This window comes from Nomascus leucogenys, chromosome 6 (assembly GCF_006542625.1).
Source record: "Nomascus leucogenys isolate Asia chromosome 6, Asia_NLE_v1, whole genome shotgun sequence".
NCBI classification, from domain to species: Eukaryota; Metazoa; Chordata; class Mammalia; order Primates; family Hylobatidae; genus Nomascus; species Nomascus leucogenys.
Genome location: NC_044386.1, coordinates 50,077,534 through 50,099,035, shown reverse-complemented (window position 1 = coordinate 50,099,035; position 21,502 = coordinate 50,077,534). Strand labels below are relative to the sequence as shown.

General features: G+C 45.9%; 1 protein-coding gene across 2 annotated transcripts in view; it reads right to left on the bottom strand.

Annotated features, from left to right (window-relative positions):
- LOC100589061 (aromatase) overlaps positions 1–21,502 on the bottom strand; it is a 128,215-nt gene that overhangs the window by 85,580 nt on the left and 21,133 nt on the right. Inside the window, exon 1 of one of the 2 annotated variants that reach the window (XM_030814093.1) lies at positions 21,329–21,391. The exons of the other annotated variant lie outside the window; for it this stretch is intronic. The gene's annotated coding sequence lies outside the window, so the exon portion shown is untranslated. Of the gene's footprint in view, positions 1–21,328; positions 21,392–21,502 lie in introns of those variants that run through there. 2 annotated transcript variants of the gene reach the window in all.

The window sequence follows — 21,502 nt, the reverse complement described above, 5'->3', positions numbered from 1 at the left end:
TGTGGGAACAAGGAACAAGGCTTAAGAGTTCAGTGCCTTATAATGGACTTCGGGGATTTGGGGAAAGGGTGGGAGGGGGTGAGGGACAAAATAAAACACATTGGGTACGGTGCACACTGATTGGGTGATAGGTGCACCAAAATAGAAATCACCACTAAAGAACTTGTTCATGTAACCAAACACCACCTGTTCCCCAAAAACCTATTAAAATATTAATAAGTAAAAGAGTTCAATGCCTGGTGAACAATATTGCCAACTGTAGAATTTGCACAATTATAAACAAATTTAAACTGAATTTAGCACTATGAAAAAAAGCTCACTCCCTGGAATGAGCCAGCTGAGACCAGACTACAAGAGGTTAAATCATGTGAAAACTCTTATTTTTAAATGGAACTACATTTAGTCAAGAACCACTTGTGCAGGGTATGCCTTCAAATCAAATATTGTTGCCATTTGCCAGAGAAAATGTGCTTTAATTCCTTGACGCCAAAGAATGCCTGATACATTGTATAATGAAACCAGAATAATTGAGCTACTTGTTCATTACAAAGATCTCTAGCTGAATACTCAAAATTCTTCAGCAGCTGAGTGGGCTTGGAGCGAATTAACAACGTGTTTGTTTTTTTTTTTAATTAATTTGAGGTAGGACACAAAATTTACAATAGAATTTTTTGTGAAGCACTGCTGAAGGCTTTTTACTCCAAGAAGGATCATATATTATTCTTTGTTGACAATGCCAGGGTGATTCAGAAGGACAAGTAAAATGTTAGCCAAGGCAATGCACAGGAGCGCGGATGAGCCCCACTCCAGCCCCTCTTCTCTCAGTTTCCTTAGGATCCTCTATTACCCGCTCCCCTCCATTCCTAGGCCCAGCCTATCATTCCTCTCTATGCAGTTACTGCCAGATTGCCTTGCCTCGCTGTAACTGGAACATCTATTTTCCCCATGAATCTGTGAACCCTGCAAAGTCAGAGACTGTGCCTTGCTAACACCCTAGTCCTCAAAAGCACACAACAGAGTACTTGACACCCAGGAGGCTCTCAGGAGGCATTGCTGTTGAGTGTAGAAAGCTAGAGTTAGGTAAGACACTGTGGAATATAATGGAAAATTCTATTGAATGGAATATAATGGAAAAACCAAGTCTAAACTCAGAAAGACAGATGCAGGACAGCACTGAAGCATGGTCTCGGCATCTTCCCATCTCCTGGGCAGATAAAAGGACATTCAAATTGAGCTGGGTCCCTCGGGTCCAGTTCTGGATGGCTTCGGGGAGCTAGCCAAACCCTTCTGTTAGGAAGTCCTGGCAGCACAGAGGTCTGTGGAGGGCAGAGAAGAGTGAGAAAAGAGAGAAGTGACACAGTCAAATGTGGCCAGACCAGGAAAGGCAGGCAAAAGAATGTTTCTGGGAGCACATGAGCGTTCTTAAGAACACAGACAGGTTGAGGACGACCATGACCAAGGACAGACTCCTGGACAGACTCCTGGATTTCCAGAAGCTGCTTGATGATTCTTCCATAGATTCCAGAGAGGGGAGGCTAGAAGCTGGATGGCAGGGAGACCAGAGAGGCTGGGGCCTGGGAAAAAGATCGCATCTTTCTAGAGCCAGCATGAAGGGGAATAGGCGGGGACAGCAGCAAGGAGAGGCAGGCAAGTCAGTTGGGGGCCAGGGAAGGGAACAGACACAGGAGCTTTATTTTAGCAGTAACCCTCTGGGCAGGGGTTTTCGTAGAAGAGGCCTTGAGAGAAAGAATCCGAGGAGCAGAGGAAAAGTGTGTTCTTCCCCTGAGACCTGAGGGAAAGAGAAAGAAATGGATGTCGATTTGACATGCTTTTGTGAGTGTCCCTCTCCCAAGTCAAGGTGGCACGTGGGGGCATGACAGGGTTGGAGACCTTCACAATCACTTCTCTGCAGTGTGGGCCGGTCTTTAAAAAGAACAGACAGGCAGTCATGTGGATCCATGGGCCTTTGTCAAAAGGCACTGGCACCTCTAAACTGGTGATTCCCAGCGCCAATCCATGGGGCCAGTGTACGTCCGCGCAAAACTTGCTCAAATTACAGACAGTGAGGTACATTTTTCATAGTGCTAAATTCAGTTTAAAAGGTTGTTCCTTTATGCTGAGATTATATTCTCCTCACTTTTTTTGGTGTTAAAATGCTTCATGTTTGCTGAACATTAAACAATGATGGTAGATCAGAGTTTGAGTTTTTTCCCTCAATGTCCTTACTTAGCAAAATTTAAAAATGGTGTTCTTAGTGGGTCCTTCCTCTCACCACAATTTATTTTTCATATTCCTGTTTGTAAAATAAATTATTGGGGAGCAATTGTTCTAAAACTAATGTTTACACACCTTTACAGTTTTAAAAAGACAATTTTTTTAAAAATGAAGTATTTTTGAACACCCAAGGGGAGAAGTTTCTGGTTTGCTCCCCCAGGTAGGATTTACAACCTCGTGCCAGTGTACCAGTTGGATTGCGAACTGTTTTCTTGAGGCCCTGGTTAAAAATGAGCAGGAGGCCAAGACTTTTTGACTCAACTGTTTCCAAAAGGGCCAAGTGATGACTTTTGTGTCCATCTCTCTCCAGAGACACCAATGAACAGGTTTGAGGTGGGAACAGGTTCGTGCAGTCCTAGGATCCCAGACCTTTAGACCTGGAAGAACTTGAGAATTTATCTTGCCCACATAATTCTGATGGATCAGATTTACTCAAAGCCATGCAACCAACTAGTGTCAGAGCTGAGACAGGCCCAGACTCCAAACAGCCCGGCCAGCCGTCTCCCTCATCTCCACATGCCCCCGTGCTTAGGTTTACACCAGCCTCCTCTTCAACAGATAAGCCTCAAGCCAAACGACAGCTGTCTTTGCCCAGCATGCTAGGTCCACTGGGGGAGACAGAGTCCTGTGGAGTAAAGCGCGTTTTCTCCTTTGTCATAATGGCTATTTGCCTCAAGCGTCCAATGCCTTCCTGATTGTGTGACTCAGAGCTGCTTGCTGCAGCCTCTCATTCCCCTCCAAGAGGGGCTTCTCTTTCAATGTCCCAGGGGTCAGTTCTAAGACCCAGGCTCCCATAAGCTACCTCAGCTTCCATGATTTCAATAAGGCTTTCCTGCAGACACCCCCACTGCTCTGCTCCCTCCCCTGTCTCCCCTCCCTGTTCAATGCCTACCGCAGTAGGGGTATCTTGTTTCTAGTAAACTCTACCTGGTGTGGATCCCAAATTTCCTATGTTGGCAATAAAATTCTCATTGTAGTCTCCTTGTAGTCAAACCTGTTCATTGGTGTTTCTGGAGAGATTCACTGTAGGAATGACAAAAAAACAAAACAAAACAAAAAAAACCCTAGGCCTGGTGGGGGCCTAACACAGTAACCTTACAATGTGACTGCAGGGGTATTATAAAGAGAGGCATTAGGAGAGGATTTAGGCTACTCTGAGGAATGGGGGAAGATGCAGGAAGGCTTCACAGAGAAGACATTGGAGCTGGGTGTTGAAGCAGGAGTTAGATGTGGGGAGAGGACCTTCCAAGTCTGGCTCCCTGCCCCGGATATTGAATTAACCCCAGAGAGCAAAGCAGCAGCTGAAGGGGAGTACTGCATCAAGAGGCCAGGAAGACTCACCAGCTGGAATGCCGCCACTGTTCAGGTGGTATAAAAACCAAATGGTCCTTCCTTACTGATTTGGATATGCCACCAGCTGATATTTCAGAGTTATCTGTCCACTGACTATAAACTGAGATTTGGTACCCTGATGTCATTTAAGTTACTCTGTGTCTGGTGCTTGTTTAATTAACGTATTTAGATTTTGTACAATAATTTAGTTTTATGGAGCCCATGCTACAAAAAATAAAGTGTGATAATCGAAGCTCATTGAAACAAAGAAGTCCAGAAACATTCTACTGGTCTCTGTGGAAACAGCATTCACATAGGAATCAGGAAGAGTTGGCTTCCAGCTCAACATCAGCTAAGTGCCTCAGCCCTAAACCATCATCCACTTTATTTTCTCATCTGTAGACATTTTCTAGGGAGGGAAACAGCAGACTAGATGGTTTCTAAGGACTCTTCTAGCTTGGCCATTTTTAGGATTAAATTCAAGGGATTCCTTTTGTGAACAGCAGTCCAAAACATTCCCTTCCATGCCCACCAATCATGTTTAGCATTTGCTTCTGAGGCTCCGAATTCCCTGGCTTTCTGAGGGAACTCTTAGCATTGGTAGTTTGTTGACTTAAAAATAGCTCAACTGCTGCTGATCATCATCCCACATTAGCTACTGCTGAGGAGAAGCCAGCAAGGCTGAAGGAAGTTAGAAAAAAGGAGCTGCGTCTGGGGCAAAGAATCATCCCTGGGATAATAGGATCACTGCTTTTCCTTAAATGAGCAAAGCAGGCCTGAGCTCATTGCTAATGTGAGCTTGCCCACATGGCTAGTGGGAAGTTGGGAGAGGAGTGGCTGGGACCAGGCACCCCATCTGCCACCCCCATGCTCCATGAAGTTTTGCTGGAACCGGCAAGGCCTTTTTCTGCCCCCAGAGGGCTTCATAAAGAGGTGAGCGGCCTTCCGCCAAGACAGAGGACCCTTCCTTCTGAGGTCCTGTGTACTCCCTTCCATTGTTGATGGGCATCTTCTATCTAAAGGGCTACTGGGCTTCTTCCCACCACCAGAGCTTCCATCTGATCCCTGGTTTACATGGCTTTCTGTTGAGCAAATAAACTCACACTCATCCCCACCTCCAACAAGACAAAGGCAATTCATTCACAGGAGCTGCTGCTCAGCTGACAGATGTTTTGGCCTTCTGGCCCTGAAGCCAGTCATGCTGCTGACCCCAAAGGTGAAAGGCTCTGTCCCCCATTCTCATCCCCCATTGGCCAGTTGCTACCCAGGATCATCGAAGAATTTTGTCATTTGTCTTTCCTCCTCTACTGCTGCCTCCACAGCTCTTAGTGGCTCTTAGAGCTGTTCCCAACGTGGCCTTTGGTCAGGACAGCTGGAGAATGGAAAAGATGGGCCATGTGATCAGGGCTGCTTTGCCACAGCTGCTCAAATTCTGTGTTTGCAGACTTAACTGTGCATTTGCAAAGAAAAGGCCATCAGGAGTGTTTTCATGCAGTTCCCCACACACAGAATGAGCACCCTCAATGAGAAGTTCCTTTACAGGAATTTAATGGCAGCTGAAAAAATAAGTGCCACCTTTCTGGCTTATCCTAGTTTCGATGCTCAGCAATCTTCTATTCACTTGTTCACAGCCCAGCAGGGGAGATAAGACCTTTGCTAAACACCCTCATTTTTAGAGTGTAGGGGAGCACCCAACCAAATGATTGTTGAGTCCAGAGGAGGGAACATTGACCTCCCACTGGACACTCATTGAAGTTTCTACAGAGGAAGCGACATTTGAGCTAAGCCAAGAGGAGAGGTAGGATTTCACTGGGCAGAAATGGGGATGGGAGCACTTTCATTCATGCAGTTACATTTGTTTGAAAGCAAGAGAATGCACAGCCAATCTGAGCCACAGGAAGAGTGAAACGGCAACCGGTAGGCAGGACCAAACCATTGTCAGTGTGCTTTCACAGTGTGTCTGTCAGCTCCCCTCGGAGTCCTGAGCCACCAGGAAGTACTGCGGTCAGTACTCAAACTGACCCCAGTTTGAGGAAAACTCTTATTTAGGTGATTTTCTTCATAGAAATCCATTAAAAGGGTTTTGAGGAGGAAGTGACTCCTAAGGAGCCTTTAAAAGAGAAGGCAAATCCATGATCTCAACTTCTTGTCTAGGCTCTGTGGAGTCTTTCAACATTTTTCTACACAATTTACTGGGTTCTATGCTCATGACCTAAGCTACAACTAACAAGAGGGCCGCACGCAGCCTATTAGCTTCTCATTGTGGGATAAGACTCTCAAGAAATCACTTTGGTGCATTTCAGCTGCTTTCATAGGAGAGATCATCTCTGGGGCAGATGGTTGGGTGTGATAGAGGTTTGAGTCACCTATAGGAGAATTGAGTGAAACTGACCCCTTGTTCCCCAATCAGTTGTCAAGGCAGAGAGTTTCAAAAAGAAGACCACAAAGGGCCTGCTCCGCCCACCATGCCTGCCAGGCCTGGAGCTCCAGAACACCCTGTGCCAGCAGCCTGAATGCAGCATGTGAGCAGTACCAGCAGCAGCTCCTCCTCCAACCCTATATTGGGAACCAGCAGCTCCTGCTGCCTTTCCTTCCTACAGCGAACACGCTTGCCCCCAAATTACACCCCCATTCTATGCCTTTCTTATTGTATCAAATGCTTGGGGATCCCTATTCATGCAAGCTATTTAGTTTAAAAATATATGGTAATGAGGACATTCCTCAAAGAAAACTGTAACCCACAGAGACATAAAACAGTGGTAGGCCCCAAACTGAATTTGGACACCAATATTATTGAAGGCCAGCAAAGTGTTTTTGGAGAAACAGCAGGAAGGAAAAAGAGGTGAACAGAAGTGAATAGGAGGCTAAGAAAGGGAACTACCTTTCCAGGGAAGACCATGGAACCAGTTCACAGGGTGGTGAACTATCAGAAGGGAAGTCAGATCCAAAAGTGACTGCCACATTGAGCATTAAACAGGTATTTTGCTGGGGCTTGGAATGATCATAGGAAAACTGGGCTTTTGAGGCAACCTACTGGGGGCCGACAGAAGCGGGAGAGACCAGCTGAAAGAACAGCTATATGAAGAAATCCCCAGAAGGCAGGTTTCTCATACTGGACTTGGCTATATTGCCTCCTCTCTCTGATACCCTGAGATTCTTTGTTCTCCTCTATGGCTGTTCTTGCCCTTCAAAGGCAGACATTGAGCATAAAACTGAGATAGCACGAAGCTTCCTTTCCAAGTTAGATCAACTTAGCCTTTCTGGTCCTAACTTGACCAGAGGCAGGCTTCATCTCATTTTGGATGCAGGGGCTACACCTCCAAGACCAAGGCTCCTTCTGCCAAGGCAGGTACATAAAAAGTGAAGTAGAAAATGAATGCTCTTCCCTTCCCAAGGGGTCTTAGGATTGGAGGCCAGAGCCCTGCATACCAACCCCTATTTGTGCTGACCCCCCGCATGCCTTCCTTCCCTACTTTTTCTGGCCATCCAAGACATGCTAGTGCTCTCTCTGGCCTGAGTCTTCTGCTCTTCATCCTTTGATTGACTAGACCTGATTTGTCTGTCAGCTTCTATTTTATCAAATATCACTGGTTGCTTTGTCTTTGCAAGGCTAGGATTACTGCTGGCTAACTTCAGCCCATAGGGAATGATTAGAATCCTGGGAAAATACTGGTTATGCTGGGATTTAAAAACAAAAGTCCAAAGCATGTCGTGCCACCAAAGATAAAACAAAACTTATTCTTGAAATTTGCACAAATATTATAAAAGTTAAGATTTTGGTAATTATTTCCCTGTCAGAGAAAAAATATTCACAAGATTCCTTCTGTAACCTCCACAAAATGTAGAACTGCAATTCTAAAATAGCAACAGTGGGGAAAAAAAAAACTGGGTGCAATAAAGTGCAGGCTTCTTAATCTCCCCCTTTATCACCCAGTTACCCCTTCTTGATCATTTCTGGGGGGTTCTCATCAAGTACCTCACTGTCATGTTCTTGCCATCTAATGTTACCTTCAGTCTTTTTTTTCACCTCTACCTGCCCTCATACTCTTCAAATTATGTGTCCATTCTGGCTCTGCTGACAGGCATGAGCTAGTCAATAATCTGGAACTATTGTAAATTCAATTGAGCAGTCCTGGGCATATTCGCTTTTTGGGGTGTTTCCATCTGCCATTCTCCTGTGAAGGAGCATTATTCCCCTGAGGGAATTCGCTGACGAAGAAGCCTTGCCTAGTCCCAAAGGTGTGTCATTGGCTCCACTTGTGAATCACAGACTCACAGAATCATGGGGCTGAGAGTTGGTTTAACTGCCCTCAGAGGGCCCTTGTCAAATCCAAGTCTGAGTTCCCAACTTTTAGCTAATTCAAAACAGCGGCCTATTTTCATCAGGGCAATGGTAGGCAAGATGTTAAAGCAGGCAAAGCGTGATCCTTGGTGTCCTCTTACTAGAGAAGGTGGCCAGGGTTTCCTCGGCCTTTTACCCTTCTCTGGCTTTCCCCCCTCCCCACCGCCCTCACAGATCACAGCCTCAGACTGAAGGTGTCTGGCTCCATAACTAGCACCATCTCCAATCTCTGCCTGTGGAAAGTCCCCTGCCATCTTTCGAGGTCCAGGTCAAATGCGACCTCCTCTGGCAGGCCTTCTTTGATGTCCAGCCCACATCTTTCTCTCTTCTGAAGTCCCACAACCCATGAAATTTCCCTGGGTTGAAATTGTACTCAGCACTTTTTGCCAGTAGACAGTAAGCTCCTCAAGGGCAGGATCCATGGCTGATTCATCTCTGGGTCCCTTGTAGGGCTATGCCCCGTAAACCCCCAAGGAGGCTTGCAGGCATGGCTTGGGGAGGAGTAGGCTGTGAGGAGCTCATGCTGGGAGTCTGCTTCTTCCCAAGGCTGGTAATTTCCCTTCCCTCTCGGTCTCCCAACCCTGAAGGACCTCTCTCTCTCTCTCACAGTCTTCAGCTAACTGTCACTGGGGGATAGAATCCTTTGGAAGGCTTCAGCTGTTAACAGTTTAGAATGTCGCTGTTCCCAGGAGCCTTTGCACTGAATAGTGGAGATGGGGTGGGCAGGTGTGGAGGGGTTAAAGAGGTGAGGGTGAGAATCTTCACTCCCCAGTGACCTGCACTCTGATTAGAGAATTTAGGCAGGACAGGCTGGGCCAGGGAGGCCTTTTGAGGGTGAGAGAGCTAGTTGTTGACACCCTGCCAATCATAGCCCCTTAGTACTCTGAACTGCTTTTCCTATCCCTCTGCCTATGCTCTTTAAAAAAATATATCTATGTCCTGGCACATGCTAGTCCTTAAATAAGTAGTAATTAGTATTGTCATCACTATAAAGTCAAGAATGAAAACAACATAAACATGTGAAAATACACATAGCCCAGGCTAAACACACAAGTGCTTGGAGATGCCAAGTAGGAGATGTAGGTGGGTTTTTTTTTTGGCAGAGCTTCTGAAATGCAGTGTCCATCTGGGTTTTGAGGCATCTGCCTTCTTGGTGGAAAAAACTGTCTGAGCAAATACAAGGAAGTGAAAACCAGCAGGTTGTGTGTACACAAGAATGGCTAATAACTGAAGAGATGGTCCCTCTAAGGGGCAGATAAGTAGAGCTGATTAGATGGCAGGAGGCAGTGAGAGGGCAGAGAGGAGCCAACCTGAAGGGACACCTGACGACCAACTCACCTTTGGCTGCAATTGCATGTGTCCACGCATCAGTAAGAGGAAATGTCTTCTAGGAGCCTGAAAATCCCAGGCTGAGGATGATACATGGGACCTCATCCAAAGCAGCAAGTATAAAGGAAGAGGCAAGGTGCAGGATGCAGCGGGGTGTTCAAATGCAGAGAGGAGGGTGGTAATAGTGGTGATAATAGTGGTTTCAGCCTTTCCACGCTCACCAATTGCAGCAAAAAAGTTCAGAAAGGTAAGACCAGGGAGAAAAATAGAGGATCGGGGAGGAGGAAGTCATTAGAAACAACTGTGCTCTCAGGGCAATTTGACTTAAATATTGACATTGTATTTAGTATTTTGCTAGTGATTTAAAAAATTAACATTTTTATTGTTTTTCTGGGTTGGAGGGTATACTGAGGGCTTGACAAATGTTGAGTTGAAGTTCTGGGCTGGCCCCACTCCCTGGTGCTAAATTTGCACAAGTGATGCCCCTTATCTTGGGGGTGTTGTGGAAACCATTGCTTCCACCCCACTCATCTCTTTTTAGCCCCTAGCTAGTCAGTAAATCTTGACAAATTAAGTCCTCTTTACATGGCTTATGCTTCTCCCTACAGTGTCGCTAAGCTAATATGGCTGTAAAGTTTGGAAGGGAGCCAGCAATGCTTTCCAGAGATAAAACTCTCTCCCTATTTTTTTCCAACCCAAGCCCACTCCCATGTCAAGTTAACCATGGTTTTAAGTGGATGGTAAGATTATGGGAAATGTTTATTTCCTTTAAGCTTTCTTCATTTTCCAAATATTAATTCCATAGCTAACTTTGTCTGTTTTAATGAAAGAAACGTAGGTTGCAGATTATTGGAGATTATTGAAGTTATTCTTAGAAAGTCTTCTGAGAGAATCCTCCTAAGCCATGAAATTCCCAGTGACTTGACCATGTCTCTGTGTCTCTTTCAAGAGAAAATCCTCAGCCTAATATTCAAGGTTTTTAATTTATTTTTTTAAAAGATGCATGACAAGAAACCCTACAAGGTGAGCTTTAAAAATGCGTTTCCAAATAGAACATTTGCCATCCATCCCCCGAGTAATTGGGTCTCTTCCCTTTTTTTTTTTTTTTGAGACAGGGTTTCACTCTTGTCACCCAGGCTGGAGTGCAGTGGCACAATCAGCTCACTGGAACCTCCGCCTTTCAGGTTCAAGCGATTCTCCTGCCTCAGCCTCCCGAGCAGCTGGGATTACAGGCGCCTGCCACCACGCCCAGCTAATTTTTGTATTTTTAGTAGAGACAAGGTTTCACCATATTGGCCAGGCTAGTCTCAAACTCCTGACCTCAAGTGATCCGCCCACCTCGGCCTCCCAAAGTGCTGGGATCACAGGCGTGCTCCATCGCGCCCGGCCATGTCTCTTTCTTTCAATGTGGGATGTCACTCATGAGCATCAATTCTTCACTGCATTAAGGAATGTTTGATTTCGAAAAGTGCCTGCGTATAGAATTGTGAGGGTGTGGCCTATGTCTTAAGCCTTGGAGAAACTCAGCTAGCAGAGAAGAATGGAGAACGTGGTCATAACGTTACGATTATCTCAAAACCAAATGCAGATAATATGACCTTGAGCACAAGGTGCCACAGAGACAGGGATGTGGGATGATGGTGGTGATAGACAGGGACACAGGATGAAAAGGGCTTTGGGCCTAGTGAGACCCTGAGCAGAGGAGCCAGCTGGTACCATGAGATAATAAATTTGTGTGTGTGTTTTTGTTTATTTGTTTTGAGACGGAGTCTCATTCTGTTGTCCAGGATGGAGTGCAATGGTACAATCTCGGCTTACTGCAACCTCTGCCTCCTGGGTTCAAGCAATTCTCCTGCCTCAGCCTCCTGAGTAGCTGGAACTACAGGCATGCATCACGACGCTGGGCTAATTTTTGTATTTTTAGTAGAGACGGGGTTTCACTATGTTGGCCAGGCTGGTCTTGAACTCCTGACCTCAGGTGGTCCGCCCACCTTGGTCTCCCAAAGTGCTGGGGTTACAAGCATGAGCCACTGCGTGCCACCTTATATTGCTTTAAATTAATAAGCTTTGGTAATTACATAGCAACAGAAAACTAATACAGTGAGTCAAGAGGGAAGTAAATGTTGAGGACTGAAAGGATGCTACATCTAGGGCACTATGAGAAGCTGGGAAGCAAAAAAGCACCCTGGCTGGCTGGAGTCATTCTGCCAGAGGTGTTGAAATACAGTCAAGCAAAGAAAACCTGCTCTCCTCCTTAGGAGAGCAGTACTTGAATCCCCCTGGCAGGGATTTAACCCAAAGTCTCCTTTACAAGAGGAGTGCTCAGGTGAGTGGTGCCGGCTATGGCTCCGTGACTTCTACCCAAGAAAAGCTTGGTAGGGAGAGTGGAATCAAGACAGAGGTGAGGTGTACACACTTGGGTACACACAAGCACTGCCATTTTGTGGTGCATTCCCAGTTCTTTCAGAATATTGGAGAAATAAAAGCACAGCCCGTTTATTTTTCCTCCAAAAGAGCCAATATTTGGATTTTCTTTCTTCTTTTTAACATTTTTGGAAGGGTCACAGCAGTTTTTTTTTTTTTTTTTTTTTTTTTTTTTCGAAAAACTGGTGAATCATTTTAATGTTTAAATCATAAAGGATTCAGAGGGACTATTTCTTTAATGTTGGAAATAATTGGAAGTTATATAATTTGCACAGGAAGAACAAATAGCTTTAAAAAAACCCTTTATCTCCTTTTCTTGCACCATCTCAAGGGCCCTAAATCCCCACTGGAAGCATTTTTAATGACAAAGTTACCTTTATGAAATTGCAAAGTTCTAGTAAATTGAATAATAGAATATTAAGTACCTATTCTGTGAAAAAGCATGGCACTGTGCCACAATGATGTCTGTAACACAGAAGCAAGTTACAGACATAGAAAGACAATTAACAGTACAGGATAATTGTACGTGGCACAAGGAGTCCAGACAATCAAAGGTGGAATTGCTAAGGAGGAGGGAAATTATCTAGAGTCCAGGCAACCAGACTTAAGCCCTTCTTGGAAGGAAGGATGACTGTCATCAGTGGTGAGGAATGAGAAGAAGAGAACTGAAAAGGCATGGGTAAAGTTGGGAAGATCAGAAGGGTCTAGACATATTGATGTACCAATAATAAGTAAACCAGATAATAGTAAACCAGAGATAATAAGTAAGCCAGGTGGTATTCACAACAGGAAGTAGGGGAGATGTTTGGAAAAGCAATCAATGGTGGAAGTTTTGATCACTGAGTCTAGACCTTTCCAATGTGCAATGGAAAGCCACTGGAGGCTTTTGGAGCCAACAAAAGCAAATGTGCCATGAAGATCCATGTTTAGTAGTGTTTGGTTTTGTTTGGATTGGTGGCAGGGAGCCTGGTGAGAGTTTATGGCACTGATGAGGACCTAGCCAGGGCAGTGGCAGTGGAAAGGAGAGGAGAAGGTGGCATTCAAACTACAATATACAGAAAAATCAAAAGGACATGATGCCACCCTAGAAAATCTATTGAAGTCATAAGGCTTCAAAGGTTTTGGCTGAGACCTTGCTTCTTTGAGGGGGAACAAGTGGTCTCAGGCAATCTTCCTTCTCTTTGCAGAAGAATATAATTTTAGTGTGCTTACTCTAACATTCTTACAGAATTAGCTCCTGACTAATTGAGAATGTCAGAGATTTAAAAAATTAGTCATGTCTGGCACAGAGCATGGTAGTGGTGTGAAAGAGCTGCCCGGAGCAAGTATGAGACAACTTTTAAAGATGCTCTTCGGGTGCAGGTTGGTGCCAAAAGTGCTGCTCGAGCTGTGAGATTCCATGGGCTGCCATATACCATCACCTTTGGTTCCCGGCTAAGTTGTCAACTTCTGGGTTTGCCTCAATTTCCTTCTCATGGAAATAGGGCCTCAAAAGAGGAGCACCCTGAGAAATGTATGTGATTAGCCCTAATGCCAGTCTCATTTTCCCCCACCCAACCATTTGACATTGTTCTTGCCTCCTCCCTGCAGCAGTTGTGAAACTGAGCCATCAACTGTGCCTGGAGATCATGAAATGAAGGACTGGAGACACTAAAGGTAAGAGTTAACATTTATTGAGCATCTACAGTATACCAAGCCCTCTTCTAGAAACAAATGAACACAAAGTTCTTGGCACAGTGCCTGGCACAGTCAGGCTCCATCAAGTTTCATTTCCTTTCTCCCTGCTATTAAATGAGAAAGAGGGCATGAGGAGGTGGGAGTAAAGGAGCCAGAAAGGGAAGGTAGGATACTGGCAAGAAGAAGCCCTGGCTGCTCTGGGATGCAACATGCAGGTTCCCCCAACCCTCCTGGAGTAGGAGGAGAAGCTGCCCCTTACTGACCACTCAGGAAGGAGAGAAGCCTCCCATGTCAATGCCCCCAGCTCTCTCTGGGTCAGAGCCAGCAATGAGGACAGGTGGGAGAGTAGAAGGAATGATTCTTCTCCCTTGGGCTACCTCTGATCCCCACCAAGTCAGTCCTCTGTCCCCAACTTACCCTCCTGGTCAGAGGAAAATGTCCTGGGAAATAATCCTTGCCTTCCTTTGTTTTTTCTTCCTTTGTTTCATAATTAGTTTCTGCATCATTTTAGTTTTTTTAAAGAGGGGAATAAGCACTTGATCGAATTATACCCCAGGAAGGTATAGGTCTGAAGAACCTGGGATCTGGCTTCCCAGTGGGCATCTTCCTCTCTTGTGAGCCCCCAGACTCTGCTGTCAGTGGTAAGGTCTCCTTTCCCTAAACTCCTCCCCAGTATGGCTCACACGTCACTCAGAAGACTGCTGGGGCTCTAGTGGTATGAAGAGGTACATATTCAGACCCCAAAGTCTTAGAGGCTGGCGCAGTAATCATCCTGTGTGACATAAAGGTGAATGCTCTTACAATGAATGGAAAAATAGAAATTCTCAGTCAAGCAATAGAAACTATATAAAAGAAAAACCAAATGGCAATATTAGAACTGAGAAACACAATATCTGAAATAAATTCACTGGATGGGCCCAATAGCAGAATGCAAATGACAGAGGTAATGTCAGTAGAATAGAAGGTAGATCAACAGAAATTATCCAATCTGAAAGATAGAAAAGGTGTTTGGAAAATAATGAATAAAGCCTCGGGGATCTGTGGGACAATACCAAATGGTCTAATGTTCATGTCGTTGGAATCCTTAAAGGCAAGGAGAAAGAGATTGTTATAGAAAAAAATATTTGAAAAAACAATGGCTGAAAACTTCCCAGATTTGATGACTGACATAAATTTAAGATTCAAGTAGCTCGTTAAACCTCTAACAGGATAAATGTAAACAGAACTGAATGTCCCACAACTCCCTACCTTCCTACCCGCCAATGCCCTCCTCCTCACTTATCTGGACTCTGAAAGCATCTGAGCTTTTGACCCTGGGGTAAGGGAAGGAGCACATGAATAGGAGTCAGACCTCTGGGGATTTTAACCCTGGCTCACTGACATTTGTGAGAGCTGAACAAAACCAGTCTTTCTGCCTGGGCCTCAGTTCCTCACCTGAAAAAAATCTCAGGGTTGAACTAGACAGTCTTCTAAGTCCCTTCAGCTCTAAAATACCACCCTTTATGAACTCTTATGTGAACTTTTTCTGTTCAAAAATAATACTATATATCAAACCCTAGTGCTACGAAACAAAAAACTGCTTTTCTGCCAAGAGTCTTTTCAATCCTTATAATGGTACAAGTGACTGAAATGAAGATGGTCACAGAACAGAACCAAAAATGGAGTTCATAGCAACGAGAATGGAAGTCAGCTTTCCCAGCAGCTTCCGGCGGAGCCCTGCAAGCACCATGGGAAGCCTGGAATTCATTGGAAAGGACAGGAAGCTCTGTAGAAAACTTTTCATTTTCAATAAATGCATTTCCAATTTCATCATGTTTTCCAGATGCTAAGGCACAGAATATAATGCCCCATTGCCTTGGACTCTGAGTTTGGCGTCCAGTCTGTCAGACTATGTTAGCTCACCCGTATGTGTAAACACGTTAACAAGCACCGTTTGCATAGCATTTTACAGTTTACAGAGCAGCTCCACATGCATTACATCATTTCATCCTCCCAACCTCTGAGGTTGCAATCATCTGTTTCCTCAGAAGAAACAGTCTGAGAGAAGTGGAGGTTTTCCTCCAGACCATCCAGCCCTAGCTTCTCTGGCTTCCAAATTTGTCCTCTTTCCCATCACCAAGAACCAGAGCCACATTGTGAGTGCCAGCCTTTGGGCCAGGGGCCGATTATCCCACATTTGTAGAACAGGCTGGAGAAGATTCAGATCTTCTCAGCTCATTTCGCCAGATAGAAACATGTTGCTGAGAGCTGGCTCCAAGACCCTTCTCTCCCGCTTCCATTCCCTCCTTTGCCCTGAGGCAGATGGCTGGGCTTGGAGAGGCTCTCTGGCGTTAGACACAGCAAGTTTTTCTTTCCCACACCCCATATACGATGGCTCTTTTGAAAGTATCTTTCCTCCCCTCCCTCCATCTGCTTGTGAGGGTGCAGGGCTTTAACTCAAGCAGACTTGGGGATGGATGGGACTCCTTCAGGTTTCACCATTGACTGGCCTTGAAGAGCTTTGTGGCTTGGCCCCCACTTGCTCTCCTCTCTGCCAAGGCGTTGTAGTTCCCTCCCACTCTTGCACCTTATGTGGCCCCCACTCTGCCCTGGTGTGCTGGAGCTCATTCTTCCCTCCCTTCGTGAGCCATTTTCAGCTCATTTTGTTGGCATATTGCCTCTTCACTTTCAAGAAAAAATACAAAGTAGTCTCTGTGAGTGTGACGATTCTGAGTCATTGCATGCTGTCATCATTCTAGAACAAAAAGATGTCAAAAGGTGGGTGGATTGATTTAATCTGCAAGGGAATAGGCCTTCTCTTCTTTGTTTTACCCTTGATGACTCATTCAACCTGAATCAAAGCTGAGTAGTCTTGGCCTTCAGATAGGAGGCTGGGGTGGTAGGGAGCAGAGTGGAGGCACCACCTAAACTGGGACTATAGGCCTGAACCTTAGGAGCCATGTTCTTATGGCATGGAGCCTGCAGAAGGGTCTGAGAAAATAGAGAGGTAGCATGTGGAGCCCTTGCTCATGTTTGGACCTCGGTTTTCTCATCTATAAAAAACTCAAGGCCAGGCTCATGCCTGTAATCCCAGCACTTTGAGAGGCTGAGGCGGGGGGATCACTTGAGGTCAGGAGTTCAAGACCAGCCTGGCCAACATGGTGAGATCCCATCTCTGCTAAAAATACAAAAATTAGCTGGGCATGGTGGCGGGCACCTATAATCCTAGCTACTCAGGAGGCCGAGGCAGGAGAATCACTTGAACCCGGGAGGCGGAGGTTGCAGTGAGCTGAGATCATACCACTGCAGTCCAGCCTGGGCAACAGAGTGAGACTCTATCTCAAAACCAACAAACAAAAAACCTCAAAAAGATCACACAAGAGCAGGTTGGGAAAGGGCTGGGGTGCGTGGTCTCAGTGTAAATATTTCCCTGACTCACTGTGCTTTCCTACCTAGGAATTGGAACCTTGATTCAAGAAAGGAGGTTCAACCCTCACCTGGCTTAGGAACCTGGAGAGTTGGAGAGAACAGGCTTTGCTGTCAGACAGACTTAGGTTTGGATACTCCCTCTGCTCCTTCCTCACTGTGTGACCCTAGAATAATTACCCAACATCTCTGAGTGTCAGTTTTGAGAGGGTGAGTAATTATTCTAGGGTCACACAGCCAGGAAGGAGCAGAGGGACTATCCAAACCTAAGTCTTCCACGGCCTTGGATTCATGTAGTCTCCCTGATGGGTTTGCTGGCCTCACTCACCAGTGTGGCCTATGAGGCAGGACTCTGCAGGAGCCTAGAAGTAGTGAAGCAGCACCCTGGGACAGCAGCTCTCAACATGGGGACTGGACCACAGCAGGAGGCCTATGAGAATAAAAGTATTGATTTTGGGAAAGAGGGACTTTTTGCCTTTGTCATGGTGGAAGCCAGTATCTGTGGGGTCTCAGGCATGTTGGGCTGTTTAGTGGTCCACAGACCCCCTGAGGTTCCTACACAGGTGGCCCGGGGGTCCATGAAGAGCTCTGTGCCATTCTGGGAGAGTGATGAGATTCATCTCTGTAGTCCCTCCTTTCAATAAGAGTTTTAGTAACACCCCCTGGAGAGTCAGTTCTTTGGGACTCTCCCAAGAAAACCATGACCAAATCATGCTAAACAAATCACACGCTGCTCTGCCTTAAAACTCTAACCTGCGTCATTGTTTAGCCTGGAACGTCCTCTCTACCCACCAAACCCTACCCATATCGGAGACCCAGCTCCAATTCTAACTCTTCTAGAAAGTCCTTCAAAATCTCTCTAGCCCACTGCAATTTTTCCTTGCTCAAAACACATGGTCATGCCACCATTTGCTTCCTGGAGAATGGCTATTGCTTTTGTTTGTCAGCCTCTGTCTTTGTTTCTTCATAAATGTTGGTTTCCTCCATCTTCCTCATTTCCTACTTCCGACCCAGTCACCAAACCTGTTGGTTGTACCTCTTAAAGATGTCTCAAATTCCTCAACCTCTCTGCACCTCTCTGGGCTGTTTCGTGGTTCAAGCCACCATCTCTGGCAACAGCTCCTAATTGACCTCTCTGAATCTGATCCTGCTTGCTTTCATCCACTCTCTACCCTGAGGCCAGAGGACTCTAACATACAAATCTGCCGCTTCAAGCCCTTTATCTCACTGGCCTTGAGATAACACAGAAACTCTCCAACAGGCCTTTCAAAGTCCTTCACTTACGGGCCCCTGCCTACCTTGCTGGTTGTGTTTCTCAACACTCCCCACCTTCACCACCACCGTCACCCAGGCCTGCCGCAGTCTGGTCAGAAGGTTATGCGTGCTCCTGCACATCCTCTCCATGGGGAGTGCTCTTCCGTCCCAACTGCCACACCCCTCATGGTGCATGCTTAGCTCACACATACTCAGTCTTCGGGTTTCCACTGTGATGGTATCTCACCCACTCAGCCTTGCCCACCCCACCCCAGTCTACACCCAGAGTACCCCCATCCCCTCCCCATCACTGCAATCGTCATTCCATTTTATAGTTGCTTGTTCACTTGCCTCTGTCCTTCACTAGACTACAAGCAATTTTAGAGCAAGAACCATATCTGCACAGTTTACTGTTGTATACCCAGTTATATGGTTCTTGCTCTAAACCCAGTGCCAGGCTCAGTGTCTGCTGCTAGTAGAGGCTCAAGAAATAATTCTTGAATAAATGAATGAAAAGTAGAATGAACCTATACATCCAGGCCCTGGAGGGCAGTGACCATTCCTCATGCTTCGCTGGATCTCCCTTCAGTGCCTAATTCAGGGCCCTGCAGATTCTGGGTGCCAAGGAAAGGAAGTGATTGTTTGCTCTTAGCAAAAAGGCCTCGTTATTTTAATAGCATGCTCCTCTATTTCTTCATGTTTCCCTCTCTTCAGACGGAAAGTTTTTTAACTATGTGCTGGCAGGAATGTGGCTGACAACACAGTGACCTGGATCTGCCTCCGGGGTGCTGGCAGAGCAGGGCTCTCACGCAGGGTTAGGAGATGCACGGTGACAGTTAGCAGAACCGGAACAGGCTGCTCATCGAGGAAAAAGCCCTGATGGAGTCCAGGAACTCAAGTCCCAGTTCTGGTTCCTTCACCATTCAGCTGTGCCATCATGGGCACATCACTCAGCCTCACTGGAGTTCAGTTTCCTCAGTAGTAAAATGTGGTACGGTAAGGGGAAGGACCAATACTTTAACTTCACTTACAATTCTGAGTTATTATTCTATGAAAAAAATATGTTGGCTGGGCATGGTGGCTCATGTCTGTAATCCTAGCACTTTGGGAGTCTGAGACAGGAGGATTGCTTGAGCCAGGAGTTCAAGACCAGCCTGGGCAACATAGCAAGACCCTGTCTCTACAAAAAATAAAAAAGAAAAAACATGTCACCATATTTCCACTAGAGGTGAAGAAAAATTGGGCTGTTTTCAACCTAAAAGTCAGGACAATTAACTTATCTAAAATGAGTTAAGTGTTTTGTAATAATAATCTCATATATTAGATAGGGCTTTAAACTTCTCAGTGAGTTTTTATATTTTTGGTTATTTCAGTAGCTGTGGCAGAGGCACTGTATGGGTTGCCAATATCTGTTCTCCCAGCCTCCCCTACCAATTTTATTAGAAATGGCAATATGGCCAGGCATGGTGGCTCACCCCTGTAATCCCAACTCTTTGGAAGGCCAAAGTGGGTGCATTGCTTGAGCCCAGGAGTTGGAGAGCAGCCTCGGCAACATGGGGAGACCTCTGTCTCTTAAAAAAAAAAAAAAGAAAAGAAAAGAAAGAAAGAAGGAATGGCAATATGCACAGTTAAAAACAATATTCCCCAGCCTCTCTTGCAGCTAGATATGACCATGTGACTAAGTTCTAGCCAAAAAGCTATAAGCAGAAGTGTCATGTGCAGCATTTAGGAAGCCTCCCTCAAGGAAGAGAATGCATGCTTTGCCCTCTTCATCCTTTGCTGGCTGAATGAGAATAAGATGTCTGAAACCCAGGCAGCCATATGGGACTATGAGGTAAGGTGCCAAGAGTGCTGGTGTGGTGAGACCGAGGGAGCATGGCTCCCCAACACAAGGAGCCACCTTCCCAGTCCTGGGCTTCCCTCCTTTTAGGATTCTTTTGGCGTAAGAGAAAAATCACTTCTGGTTTTTTTTTTTTTTTTTGACAGAATCTCGCTCTATCACCCAGGCAGGAGTGCGATGGCGCGATCTCGGCTCACTGCAAGCTCTGCTTTCTGGGTTCACGCCATTCTCCTGTCTCAGCCTCCCGAGTAGCTGGGACTACAGGCCTCCACCACCACGCCCGGGTAATTTTTTTTTTTTTTTGTATTTTTAGTAGAGACAGGGTTTCACCATGTTAGCCAGGATGGTCTTGATCTCCTGACCTCGTGATCCGCCTGCCTTGGCCTCCCAAAGTGCTGGGATTACAAGCATGAGCCACCGTGCCCAGCAAGAGAAAAATCACTTCTAATTTGCTAAATAACTATTATTTTTGTTTTCCTGCCCCAAACCTAATCCTAACTGAGAAAATAATGATCCGCTTTATGCAAGCCCCTGTGCTAGATGCTGCAGGGGATGCAAAGGTATATGGGCTTTAGATACACAGAGACCTGGGCAAGAACATTCACCCCCACACAGAATGCAATAACATTCTGTCTAGGGGTGAAAGAAGTGCCCAGAAGAGTTTGATATGGCAGAACCATGTGGGCATGAAGAGGACTCATGGGAGATGTGGTGAGGGAATATGATGGAAGGTTCTTGAATGCCAGGCTAATGAGGCTGGAGTACATCCTGTGACAGAGCAGATAATCTTGTTCCAATGTACAAATGAAGAGGCCCAGACCTCATAGGTTGAAGGACTTGTCCAAGGTCACCCAGCCGGGGAGTGGCAGAGCCCATCTCAATTCTCCTGACACTTGGTCCAGTGCTATCCTTCAATTCTGTGCTCTTTGAGAGAATCTGGGGCAGATGGAGTATAAAGATTTCACACTTTGACACAGCCAGGGAACAGGACTGTATCTCCCCACCCCCATCACACCCCAACGTGTTCAAGAGGGGGCTTTGGGTGTTGCTAGAAGTGTAGGATCTGGACCTATCCTTAACTCAGAGCACCCTCCCTGGGCCTCCCATGTAGCTCCCCTCACAAGGCTGTCATAGCCAGGGTGCTATCCCACTGTGTAATAAGTACCAATGTGTGTAGCACAGTGCTGGGTGCTTTATGTACATGATCTAATTTACTGCCCTCAACAGTCTAAAAATTAAAAAAAAAAATTTACAGGTGAAGATGAAGAAACTGAGGATCTAAGAAATGAAGCCACTTCCTCGAAGCCACTCAGTTGATAGCAAAGTGGAGATGCAAAGCCATGTTTGTTCAGCTCCAAAGACAAGTTCCAACAACCACATTCTAACATCTTCCTGATCCCTGCCAAAGCATAGAACAGTCTCCTGTCCCTACTCAGACTCCAAGGACTTACCTGGTTTGATAGGCTGACCAGTGCCAGGGACCTCCTGTCAGGCTCCAGTTGGTCACGTTCTACCTGGAGCCAGGAGCCAGTTTCCCATCACATCACTCATGCCCCACCCATGACCCCACATGGGTCAGGGATCTCCTGGAGAGGGGGCAGGCCCCTGCCTTCTGTGACCTCAAT